General features: G+C 42.2%; 1 long non-coding RNA gene across 1 annotated transcript in view; it reads left to right on the forward strand.

The window, feature by feature from the left end:
- Positions 1 to 7,139: 7,139 nt before the first annotated feature.
- The window catches only part of LOC149970422 (uncharacterized), a 37,894-nt gene continuing 31,260 nt past the window's right edge, over positions 7,140 to 13,773 (forward strand). The window contains exon 1 of the long non-coding RNA XR_016493333.1: positions 7,140 to 7,745. This is a non-coding gene — a long non-coding RNA (uncharacterized LOC149970422). The remainder of the gene's footprint in view (positions 7,746 to 13,773) is intronic.

Raw genomic sequence — 13,773 nt, forward strand, 5'->3', positions numbered from 1 at the left:
CTATTGGAAGAATTTAACACCATTCTTCCATCATTTGGGGTTTTGTTGTTGGTGGTAGAAAGCGCTGCCTCAGGTGCCCCTCCAGAATCTCCCAGGGAACGGATCGAAACGTACAGAATGTTTACCTGAAGGAAAATGGGGAGGGTCATGCTCTTTCAATTTCAGTCAAGGGGAGGGTTTAGTGTTTTTTTTAATCTAGGCCAGGGGAGAGTCATGTCATTTGTAATTGATGAAATTTCAATATTTCTCAGTGTGTCACGTCTACCCTCACTCTGGCGCTCGATGTCGCCGGGTTTACTAACCACCGGTCCTGGCAACCCTCATGCACACCTGCGCCCCATCATGAGGCACACCTGGACTTCATCACTACCCTGATGTGTCTTCAGGCAGTATTGGTTCTGTTTTCATGTCCAGATGCTTCTCTTGTTTTGTATCGCTCTGTATCGTTCATTATTCTTAAACTCACCAACTGCACCTGCTTCCTGACTCCCAGTGTCTTCGTTACACAGTATGTTAGAATTAGCTTCTTATTAGGTTACATATCAATGTGGCCCGTTGCCGCCCTTCGTCTCTGATTCTCCGCTGGGCTCACAATATCAATTGTGCCTATAGGCTATTTAATGTGGTCTCAATCAAAGGATCAATAGCCTATAGGCTATGAAGTGCATGCTCTGAGAAGCGGGGAGCAAAGTTATATTTCTCAGATAGCTGCTGGGATGGTGTAAATTAAACTAGGCTGCATTACACACTGCAATGTTTATGCCGACTCTGAGCCCCGACTTGCTCTGCTGTTGCTGATCAAAAACATGTTTGTGTGCTACTCAATTGTGCCGCTTTGTGTGCCAGTTCAGGAGAAGAGTACAAGGTTGATTCTGAAAATAATTGTTGATAACGCATTTTTTGGTTTAAGATTTATCTTGCGTGTGGACTAGCCTATAGCCTATCTTCTTTTCAGTTTGAGAAGGAGAGCGTGAAGAAGAGAATAACCGGAGGTCAACTTTGATAGCTTGCTACTACTACATCAAATCAAATCAAATCCAATTTTATTTGTCACATACACATGGTTAGCAGATGTTAATGCGAGTGTAGCGAAATGCTTGTTCTTCTAGTTCCGACAATGCAGTAATAACCAACAAGTAATCTAACTAACAATTCCAAAACTACTGTCTTATACACAGTGTAAGGGGATAAAGAATATGTACATAAAGATATATGGATGAGTGATGGTACAGAGCAGCATAGGCAAGATGCAGTAGATGGTTTTGAGTACAGTATATACATATGAGATGAGTATGTAAACAAAGTGGCATAGTTAAAGTGGCTAGTGATACATTTATTACATAAGGATGCAGTAGATGATATAGAGTACAGTATATACATATACATATGAGATGAATAATGTAGGGTATGTAAACATTATATTAGGTAGCATTGTTTAAAGTGGCTAGTGATATATTTTACATCATTTCCCATCAATTCCCATTATTAAAGTGGCTGGAGTTGAGTCAGTGTGTTGGCAGCAGCCACTCAATGTTAGTGGTGGCTGTTTAACAGTCTGATGGCCTTGAGATAGAAGCTGTTTTTCAGTCTCTCGGTCCCAGCTTTGATGCACCTGTACTGACCTCGCCTTCTGGATGATAGCGGGGTGAACAGGCAGTGGCTCGGGTGGTTGATGTCCTTGATGATCTTTATGGCCTTCCTGTAACATCGGGTGGTGTAGGTGTCCTGGAGGGCAGGTAGTTTGCCCCCGGTGATGCGTTGTGCAGACCTCACTACCCTCTGGAGAGCCTTACGGTTGTGGGCGGAGCAGTTGCCGTACCAGGCGGTGATACAGCCCGCCAGGATGCTCTCGATTGTGCATCTGCAGAAGTTTGTACTATAATTGATTTGATTAAAAACGATATGTTTCTTGCCCGTGATCTATTTATCAGAGTTATTGACCTCACAATAATCCAGACTTGAAGTAATTTACATTACGGTGTTAAACCTTGAAGCAGCAGCCACGGCACAATCAATGGGAAATGGACAGCTCATTGTGCTGAAAGTAGGCAAATTCGAGTAATTAATTTAAACCTTCATTTTATTTAGACTTTACTATCAACAACAAGACTTTATGTTGGAGCCTATTTTCTCCTATTCAAGAAATAAGAGGTAGGTCTACCTGTTTGACAGACGAAATTAGGCTATAGGCTACTATATCCATAGATTTTGTTGGTCAATTTCTTCACCCTCCATGCATTCGTTAAATAGCCTACCTCCATCTCAGTGAAGGGCTATTAAGTTAAAACCAAAAATCAAATTGAGTTTGTCTGAAGTGATATATAAGGAGCATCCAGGCGCTGCAATTGATGCGTTTATGAAATTGATAAACATGCACCTGAAATTGACTGTTAGAACTGTTAAGGCTCCATGGATTGACGAGGAATTGACCAACGGCATGGTTGAAAGAGATGGGGCAAAAGGAGTGGCTAATAAACTACATGACTCAAAGTATGTGGACACCTGCTCGTCGAACATCTCATTCCAAAACCATGGGCATTAATATGGAGTCGGTCCCCCTTTTTTATTTATTTAGTTTTATTTAACATTTGTTTAGTCCTTCAGCTGAATCTGGTAATGAATGGTATGGCTGTTGAACAAGTTGATTAGATTAAATTACTTGGTGTTACTTTAGATTGTAAACTGTCGTGGTCAAAACATGTAGATTATATGGTTGTAAAGATGGGGAGAGGTCTGTCCGTGATAAAGAGATGCTCTGCTTTTTTGACACCACACTCCACACGGCAAGTCCTGCAGGCTCTAGTTGTATTTTATCTTGATTATTGTCCAGTCATATTGTCAAGTGCCCGTAAAGAAATGCCTAGTTAAACTGCAGCTGGCCCAGAACAGAGCGGAACGTCCTGCTCTTCACTGTAATGCCTATGCATGCCAGTCTCTCTTGGCTAAGAGTTGAGGAAGACTGACAGCGTCACTTCTTGTTTTTATAGGAAACATTAATGTGTTGGAAATTCCAAAATGTTTGCATTGTCAACTTACACACAGCATTGACACACACTTACCCCACCAGACATGCCAGCAGGTTTTTTTTTCACAGTCCCCAGGTCCAGAAAAAATATATAATGAAACGTACAGTGTTATACAGAGTCGTGAGTGCATGGAACTCCCTTCCATCTTATATAGTGCAAGTGAACAGCAAACCTGGATTCAAAATACAAATAAAGCAACACCTCACGGCACAACGCCTCTCCCCCATGTGACCTACTTGTTGTGTACTGACATTATTGTGTAACTGATAGATGCGCACACACACTACATTTTAATGTTTTAAAATGTGTGTAAATTGTAAAGCCTTTTGTCTGTACTGTCTTTTCCGTTATTTGTCAGACCCCAGAAAGACTAGCTGTCGCCATTGGCATCGGCTAACGGGGATCCTAAAAAAAACAAATATAACCCTTATTATGAATAAATTCTCTCCCTTAGTGTTCAATTGGGTTGAGATCTGGTGACTGAGATGGATGGTTTACATTGTTTTCATGCTCATTGAACCATTCAGTGGCCACCCATGCCCTGTGGATGGGGGCATTGTCATCCTTTTGGGGCATAGCCATGGTAGCAAAAATAATGGCCTGACCAACGTTTTTTATACATGACCCTAAGCATGATGGGATGTTAATTGCTTAATGAACTCAGGGACCACACCTGTGTGTAAGCACCTGGTTTCAATGTACTTTGTATCCCTTATTTACTAAAGTGTTTCCTTTTATCTGCAAGCTTGTCATGCCTTCTCCCCTCCTCCTGACTCACATACGCCTGTGTTTTTTCTCCACTTATAGAAAAAGTCAGATTAAGTGAGTAAGAGGAGAGAGAAATCGAGTAGGGTGACGCATCATCTCCATTCACAAAATGCCCTAATTACCGTATCGTGCATGTCCTCTTTCTCGACTCCCCTTCAGCTCTTACAGATACAGAAAAACTGTAGTCAGCTACATTTCAGCACGGCTTGTGTGTAGCATTAGCACCCTGAAACAAGATGTTCTGGTTCTACGTGGAAATCACAGTGGACGTTTGTACTGACACAAACCAATTATTACATTCTGAACGGACCACTGCGTTAAGTTTTGTTACCAATGGATTCACTGTGAGTTCCTTCCAATACAAAGCATAATGAGATTCTTAGATTCATAGATTTGTTCGCTTATGTTCTTGATGTATCGGTGTCGTTGTGATCAATCGCTCAAGTGCTGCAATGTACGGACCACATGCCCGATACACCATCAGGTAATATCAATAGATAGCACAGCCAACTACCTCATCCCCATATTGTTATTTATCCTCTTGCTCTTTTGCACCCCAGTATCTCAACTTGCACATCATCATCTGCACATCTATTACTCCAGTGTTAAGGCTGAATTGCAGTTATTTCGCCTCTATGGCCTATTTATTGCCTCACCTCCCTACTCGTCTACATTTGCACACGCTGTACATAGATTTTTCTATTGTGTTATTGACTGTACGTTTGTTTCTGTGTAACTCTGTGTTGTTGTTTTTGTCGCACTGCTTTGCTTTAACTTGGCCAGGTCGCAGTTGTAAATGAGAACTTGTTCTCAACTGGCCTGCCTGGTTAAATAAATAAAGGTGAAATAAAAAAAAAATAAAAGATTTGAATGGGCAATTTAGGTTAGCCTAAAAGCCCTGTTGAACTTGTCATTTTTGCAAATGCTTCCAAAAGACTAGCCATTTTTGACTTGAAAATTTGAATTTTCCATTAAGACAAATTGAATTAAAAAAGTGGATTAAGAATCAGGTTTACTGATATTTCTGACTGAACTATATTGCTTGCAATCTTATGAATATATGAGACCCAGAGAAAGTAGAGGCTGAAACCCCTTATTCATGTCCAAGGACGAAGATTCAGCTCTCCTTTCTTTAGCCCCGAACTTGTAGGACACCTTTAAAGGAACGAGGATGATAAAAAATTATGAAAATGGGTGATTGGAAAGAAATTGCCTTGATTCCACCCTGACTCCAATGAAGTACGCTGCCACTGTCACATTTCTGACCGATCTAGCTTCAGCATGTGTGATGAATCTGATCACCAACAGGCAATGGGATTTAATTCTGTTTAGCGGTGTCCCATTTTAAATGGAAATGCAATCAAAAGATAATGAACACAACACAAGTATCTGCATGAATCAGCTGCATTTCCATGACTGCAGAGCCTAGTGTTGATTAGAGAGGTAGAGTTTAAATACGCAGTCTGATTGCTATGTTGTCTGATTATAAGACGTAGTATGTGAAACTTAGCTGCTGGGAAGAGGAGCGGTCAGACCTTTACTGAACATAGGGGTTCAACAGTTTGTTGCGAAACTACGGGATCGGTGTCCCTATACCGGGACGGTTGTTGCTAATGTGACTAGAATTACATTGTAAGTAACAGACAACTTTCCAGGACATAAAGTTTAAATTATTGTTCAATCCAACTGAAGTGTCCAATTAACAGTAGCTATTACAGTGAAAAAATACCTTGCTATTGTTTGAGGAGAGTGCACAACAACAAAACACTTTTATCACGGCAACTGGTTTGATACATTCACCTCTGAAGGTAAATAATGTACTTACATTCAGCGATCTTGCTCTGATTTGTCATCCTGAGGGTCTCAGAGATAAAATGTAGCATAGAATAAAAATCTATTTTTGTGTTCAAATGTAGGTACTGGGTTCTACAGGTTGAACCACTGCTGTACCGGATGGGATGTTAAACCGGTGTCCTGACTCTCTGTGGTCTCTAAAGATCCCATGGCACTTATCGTAGGAGTAGGGGTGTTAACTCCGGTGTCCTGGCTAAATTCCTAATCTGGCCCTCATACCATGGTCATCTAATCATCCCCAGTTTATAATTGTCTCTCATCCCGCTCCTCTCCCCTGTAACTATTCCACAGGTCATTGCTGTAAATGAGAATGTGTTCTCAGTGAACATACCTGGTAAAATAAGGGTTACATTTTTTTTTATTAAAAAATAACATGAAAAAAATAAAAGTTTGAAAAGTTTGTGTTATCTTTTACCAGATCTAATGTCTTATATTCTCCTACATTCTCCCACAAACTTCAAAGTGTTTCCTTTCAAATGGTATCAAGAATATGCATACAGTATCCTTGCTTCAGGTCCTGAGCTACAGGCAGTTAGATTTGGGTATGTCATTTTAGGCGACAATTGAAAAAAAGGGTCCGATCCTTATTAAGTCATGGACACTGTCATGGATACTGTCATGGACACTGTCATGGATACTGCGTGAGTCTCTCGTGTTAAATGTTCGGGCGGAGAAGAAAATCACTGGTTTTCTTTTTTAGTAGATGGATATCCTTTGTATGGATTGTCTTCCCAATGTCCTTGCTGGTGGAAAGGAACATATGACAATGGCTGTCTCCACACAATGCCTCCCTCCACAAGCTTCCTCTGCCAGATCTCCATGCAGAACGTCAGCTGCGTGGCCTGTCACAATGGAGTCCCTGGGCAGGATGAGGGGAGCAGCCAAATTCTCTCCTCGGATCCTATTGATGGCTGAGCTTAGCTCTAATTGAGGAGGTGCTCGCTCAGAGAGCACACAGCCGATTCCAACCCCCCCGCCTCCCTCCAGCTCCAACTCAGAGCACAGTCTGAAAAACATTTCATTATTAACAGATACATGTATTTTTTTGAGGAATGTCCTCAATGACTATGAGGAGTGCTTAGGGGGTTCGTGGAGAAGGAAGGATCCAGACAATTTAGAAAATGAAGTAAGACGGTAAAAAGACAAGCGACATGGACGGGTTGTTCAGTGTTTACCCTGGTAAAGTAAGACATGCAGCTTTTAGAGGGAGATGCACTGACACACACAGAGCTACTGATTAATGGACTGGGTTGGCCAACCACAGCCAATCCAGTCCATCAATCAGTAGCTCTGTGTGTGTCAGCGCATCTCCCTCTAAAAGCTGCATGTGTCTTACTTTACCAGGGTAAACACTGAACAACCTGTCCATGTCGTCTGAGTGCATTTTATGGAGGGGTAGAGTACAGGCTGTTTGTTTGTGTTTTGTTATGATGGTTGACATTCCCAGTGGATTGTTAATAGGTAGGAGGGTGTGGAGTGGAGAGAGGCTTTTCACATTCATAGGGATCTCCTTCATTCACGTGACCGGGCTCTTTGTGGCCGCTGAAGGAAGCTACTCGAAGCAAATAAACAGCTTGTGAATCTCTCTCAATTAAAAACACATGCTTTGTTTATGTAGTGCTTGTATGTCTGTCTGCATGGGTGTGTCAGACATAGAGAGTACATTCTACCCAATATGGTAGCTGTGTCCTTTTGTATCTAAGAACGCAGTTTAGATTAATATTCCCAATTGAAATATTGCATTTCGATTTTTGTCATTTAGCAGACACTTTTATTCAGAGCGACTCAGGCTCTGATGCCTTATTGTCGTGGGCTCAAAATGAAAGAGAAAATCATACCTACTTGCTCTAATTGTGTAGTCGTCTGTCCTCCTTTTTGTTTTGTCAACTTTTTGGTATGTTCTCTGTTAAATAGGCTACATGGTTTTTATACCTTTTTCCACCTTGGCTTAGTGCTAGCGTGCTAGCTGGCGGACATCTGGAATCTATCTATTTTGGATTTCCTGGACTTTCCCTCGACCCCCCCTCGCTTTGGTAGCTAACTCAGGCTGCACTCTTTTGAAAGTTTTACCATCTGATGGGCCCTAACCATCAATCTGTAAGTCTCTGCTTTCTCTTGGCTTTGATTTGTGGTTATGTTTTAGTTGTGTTGTGTTCTAGCTGGTCTGCAGTAGTTGGACTCTAGCTGACTGTGGTGGTTAGCTAGGCGGGCTAGGCTAATAGCTTGTTCGATAAATAGCTAACGTTAGCTGGCTGGCTAGCTTGCTGGCTAAGATAACCGCACATAGATTTTTTTAAAATTCATAACTGTTTAGATGGTGTTTTTTATTTCCAAAACGTTGGTTTATTTTAATGTAGCTGTAAGCTAGGTGTTGATAGCAACTGACTGACTCATGTAGTGCTAACGTAAAATTAGCAGGTTGCTAGGGATAACGTTAGTAGGCAATTTGATTTGTAACAATAAACTCATAAAGTACTTGCTTGTAAGTTGGCTGAAAATGTCATTGAAACCAGTAGTCATGAGTGCAAATTATTTGGTTTAATTTGAAGGTATACATTTTAAGTTATTTCTATTGGAGTTTACATTATATGGAATAGTCTGTCTTGCCGGGTGCTCCATATTACATCACACCCCGGAATTGGGTCAGGGGGTCATGCTAACTCATGCCTGCCGGGCATCATAGAGGGGCAATGGTAACATATGTAGCTCTGGTACACTGACTTTGTCCACGTTCCTTCCACTCCAACACAACATGACACACACCCACACACAGCACGTTCTGTGCGCTGTGATCAGGGAAGTGTGTGTGTCTGTGACGCACGTCCTATATTAAGGGGATCAGAGGTCACAGGATTGACGTGTCATAGCATCTCTCCCTCAGATCTAACAACGCCCCCACTGTGATGGCGAATCCCTCCTGATCGATGAGATCTGATGGACCGGCCCATCCAATAGTGACAGTACAGCCGAGGGCACTGAGAGGGAGTTTTGGGAATATCTTCATCTCGTTCAAGTGGAAAATGACACGTCATGCTATCTCTATGGGAAATGTCCTGAACCGGATGATGAGTGCCACCGCCTGACATCCTCTGGTTTTCCAATCCCCCTCCCTTCAGTGCTCAATTGGGCTCTTTTATCTATCAGCCCCGTATCCGTGCCCAACCGATGCTGGGCCAGAACCAAAAACCCTCTGCATGTATAATTCAGGGAGCCATGTTTGTGTGCAGCTGTTATGGGCTGATTAGATAGGAACGATATAGAAGATAATGATACAGTGATGAACGAGCTGTCTCACACACTCTATCTTACAGTAAAGCAATATGGCATGTCTGTCAGAGGGAAGCTCGTAGTGCCAAAGCGCAAAAAAAACAACAACATGAAGTTAGAAAGTAGATGCAGAAGAAGCTGCTATCATTGACCATGCTGTTTCATTCATTCCATCTTTGTCTTGCCCGACGGAGCAGTTGTGGACTGAAGCTGCTGCAGCAATTGAGGGAAAATCCCCCCAGGTCCTCCTCCCTTCCTGCTTCCCACCCCTCCATGCAACTCACTCTGTTCCCGCCTCTAGTTAAGTGAGTGCTTTGAAAGGGTCACCCAGCCCATCCACAGGAACACAAACATCAAGACCCTCTTTCTTTCAGTTGCTGTCCAAGTAGAAACGTCTCCGCAACTGGCGACTGGCGAACACTGCCAGGATGCATGCGTGAGTGTGTGTGTGTGTGTCAGGCGTGCATGAGTTTGTGTTGTGTTTGAGTGGGTTTTGTTCCATTTGGCTGCACATGGGCTGGGCCCATTAACCAAATGGATTTGGGCAGCACAGAGAAGGGGAGAGTGGAGGGGAGGGGAGGGGGGAGAGTGGGGAGGGGTACAGAGATGGGAGCCAGTGAGGGTTAGTGGGGATGTTAAAGGGTGACTGCACTTTCTGATTTGGTTCATTAAGAAATGCAAGCAGACCATGGCTAAATTCAACCTTGGGTTGGTTTTGGGGTGTGGTTTGATGTGAGTGTCTCTTGTGTGTGTTCACAGGTGGGAAGAGTTAACAAATATTGAGCCAAATATTGAGCCAAATATTGAGCCAAATATTGGCAAAGTTGCTTGTCATAGTTGGGTCCCGTCAATAAATTACACAATGTAAATGGGACAATATTTTCATGTTGCACATATTTTAGTTGTCTGATTAAATGCTTTCAATATACACATCTACAATTGAAAGTTGGTTTGAGGTTTTTAAGTCATTGAAATTTGGAGCTATTGCTTATTATGATTGGTTCACATGCAGCTGCGCTCCGAATTGATGATTACTTGGGTCCTGCCAGCTGTGGGAAGGTTAAAATAAACCCAACCCATGAAAAACTGTTACGGCACCCTTCATTCCGTGACATACCATTATTTTCCTATCATCTCGCAAATCTCAGTTTTGGATGGGACTGACTTTGACCAAAATGATCCTATTTACACATTGTAGTCGTGGTGACACTACAATAGGTGTTTCTGACTCATGACGATGCCACATAATGTAGGTTGTTTTCAAAGAAGATGCTTTTTAGGGGCAGTCGCTATTTAATGGCTTCCTCTCTTTCCTTACTCAGTGAATAGCAGAGAAGTGTCTGAGGCACACACACAAAAAGCCCAATGTACATCCGAGAACGGGAAGCTTAGGCAATTTCACGGAGCCAAAGGAGACGATGATAATCCAGTTAAATTAAAAAATGTGAATGTCAATGGATCCTCGTTGATCCCCCTTTTAATCCGTCTGTGTATTCATAGACCCAGATAGTTTACATGATTAGAATTGACTTAGATTTCTAATGTTTTCAATATGTCGCTATGGTGAACTACTCTCTGTAGCCCTTGAGATGTTGACGAAATATTTGGTCATGGTGAAAAAAGAAATGGCCATTTGAAAGCTTTAAAATATAGAGAAGGCTGTTAACCCTGGCTCGGCGGAGTTGCTAGGAATAGGTCAGCATGTTATACATTGTGCAGTACCTCCACAGTGTTTAATGGAACGGCTAAATGAAGGACTACAGGGAAGGTAACGGGGGGGGCTGGTCAGACACACAGACATGCACACTCCCACATGCGCACACACATACACGCATTCTTCTCGAGCACCAGCCTACAGAGAACCTGTGGTCATGGAATCAACCTCTGTAACAACAAGTAAACCTATCCCATCTGTACCCTTCACTCATGTCCCCTTGGTGCAGTTAATCAGGGTTAATGAAAGTTTTATGGCTGTCGTTGTTACCTCTGGACCGCTGTTTGTGTGATGGTAATGGTTGCTGTGTTATTTCCGCTCCTGACTCTAAACTATGTGTGTCTACCCTGACAAGCAATTTTTAAAAAGTGTCTGGTTTGGAGTGCCTCCATAAGTGAGGGGGTAGGAGGAGGAGTCTGAGTTTATTGGTCTAGTACACAGATGTCATAGTGGTGCAGCGAAATGCTTATGTTACTAGCTCCTAACAATGCAGTAAAATGTCAAACAAGTACATAAATAATAATAATACATGATTTTGTTTTAAATATATGAAATCTTGAAATGTTGGAACAAATCCAATTCACTCAGATAGCACTGTAACAGCAATCAAAATCTTTATGTATACACCAGATGAATTTACAGGACAATGACCCAATACACCTCCAGGCTGTGTAAGGGCTATTTGACCAATAAGGAGAGTGATGGAGTGCTGCATCAGATGACCTGGCCTCCACAATCACCCGACCTCAACCCAATTGAGATGGTTTGGGATGAGTTGGAAGAATATGGAAGATAATGTTATTATTAGACTTTTACATCATTATAACAAATCATGATAACATTGGATAGATGGATGCATGTGCACACACGTAGATGTGTAGCATGAGACAACAGTAAGATCATATATTGTATTTAACTAGGCAAGTCAGTTAAGAACAAATTCTTATTTACAATGATGGCCTACCCCGGCCAAACCCTAACCAGGACGACGCTGGGCCAATTGTGCCCCGCCCTATGGGACTCCCAATCACGGCCGGTTGTCATACAGCCTGGAATCGAACCAGGGTCTGTAGTGACACCTCTAGCACTGAGATGCAGTGCCTTAGACTGCTGCGCCACTCAGGGATAGCATCACAAATGAATATATAAGTACCACTTGAAGCTTGATGATGAGTTGATCATTTGTATCAGCTGTGCAGTGCTGAGGCAAAAACCAAAATGTGCACCTCTTTGAGTCCAGGACCAGGACTGTGAACCACTGCTCTTCATTTGGACCTCTTCATCTGCAGACAGGCTTTCACAGCTCTCTGTATCTGAAGACAGAAAACATCACATCAAACAGACTTCATCATACTCAAATTAGACAGCACTGAATATTATGTTACTATTATTATCTCAGTCCTCACTTCTAGGGACCGGAACTACCAACTACCAAAATAATGGGCAACTGGGCATTTTCATACATGACCCTAAGCATGGTGGGAGGTTATTGTTTGATTAACTTAGAACTCACACCTGTGTGGAAGCACCTGTTCTAAATATACTTTGCATCCTTCATTTACTCAAGAGTTCCCTTCATTTTGGCAGTTACCTGTATATCAGCCGTGGAAAAGGTTAACTATTAATACTGCAGTCATGACCACCTGGAGGCTTTCATCACCAGTCACATGGATAGTTCTAATACAGTACATAGATCACAGATAACCAAGTAGATATCTCTACTGTAACTGAATGGAAATGGTTAACTGGTAATACAATGGCTCATGGCCACATGGAGGTTTCCTCACCAGTAGGGCCCCCTAAAATCTGTGATGCGGAGAACGTGGATGGAATTACGGAATCCAGACATTAAATCTAAATTCAATAATGTTCAAAAACATTTAGTAGGAAATCAATTAAATGTACTTACCTTATGAGAGAATGGTGTTGGGATGTATAGCGGCCGTTTTGCGGGCTCCTGACAAGTTATACTATTTTGTGGGAGTTTTTGCACTGATCTTCTTTTGTAAATAATGTTTCCGCCATTATTTCCTACGACCCGAAAACAGTTTTTGCACATCAGAACAGTGATCAAAAACCTTTATTTGAATGAAGAATTATACTTCAATGACTCGGCCGTGCAGATCATACTGCTCACCCAGGACCAGGCCCTCTTAAATTTGGAAGAGGAAAAGACGGCAATATACAGTAGAGGCCGACTTGGCGACACCCTAAGGAAACTACGGCGACGAGTAAATAAACAGCCTCTACCCTCTGTTCTATTGGCGAATGTACAATCACTGGAGAACAAACTAGACAAACTCAGTTCGAAACTATCCCATGAATGGGGCCTGAAGAACTGTATTATCTTCTGATTCACGGAGTCATGGCTGAATGAGGGCATGCTTAGTATAAATCTAGCTGGTTTTTTTATGCATCAGCAGGACAGAATGGCAGAGTCTTGTAAACTCAAGGGCGGTGGGTTTCCCTTTGTTAACAGCTGGTGCGCAATCTCTAATATTAAGGAATTCTCAAGGTTCTGCTCGCTTGAGTTAGAGTACCTCATGATAAGTTGTAGACCCTACTATTTACCAAGAGACTTTTCATCTATATTTTTCACAGCTGTCTATTTACCAACACAAACTGATGCTGGCACTAACAGCGCACTCACCGAGCTATATAGGGCCACAAGCCAACAAGAAAATGCTCATCCAGAGGCATCACTCTTAGTGGCTGATGATTTTAAGGCAGGAAAACTGAAATCCGTTTGACCTCATTTCTATGTTGCAAAAAAAAAATACATCTAGATCTCCTTTACTTCACACACAGAGACACATACAAAGATCTCCCTCCATTTATCAAATCTGACCACAACTCTATCCTCCTGATTCCTACTTACAAGAAACAACGCAAACAGGAAATATCAGTGTAGGTCGGATGCGGATGCCAAGCTACAGGACTGTTTTGCTGGCACAGACTGGAATAGGTTCCTGGATTTATCAGATGGCATTCAGGAGTTTACCACATCAGTGACCGGCTTCATTAATAAATGCAATGATTACGTCTTCCCCACAGTCACCATACGCCATGCAGGAGCCATGGAATACAAGCAACATCCTCGTTGAGCTAAAGGCTAGATCTGCCTCTTTCAAGGAGTAGGACACT

Source organism: Oncorhynchus mykiss, chromosome 29 (assembly GCF_057628025.1).
Source record: "Oncorhynchus mykiss isolate SJ-2025 chromosome 29, ASM5762802v1, whole genome shotgun sequence".
Lineage (NCBI taxonomy): Eukaryota > Metazoa > Chordata > Actinopteri > Salmoniformes > Salmonidae > Oncorhynchus > Oncorhynchus mykiss.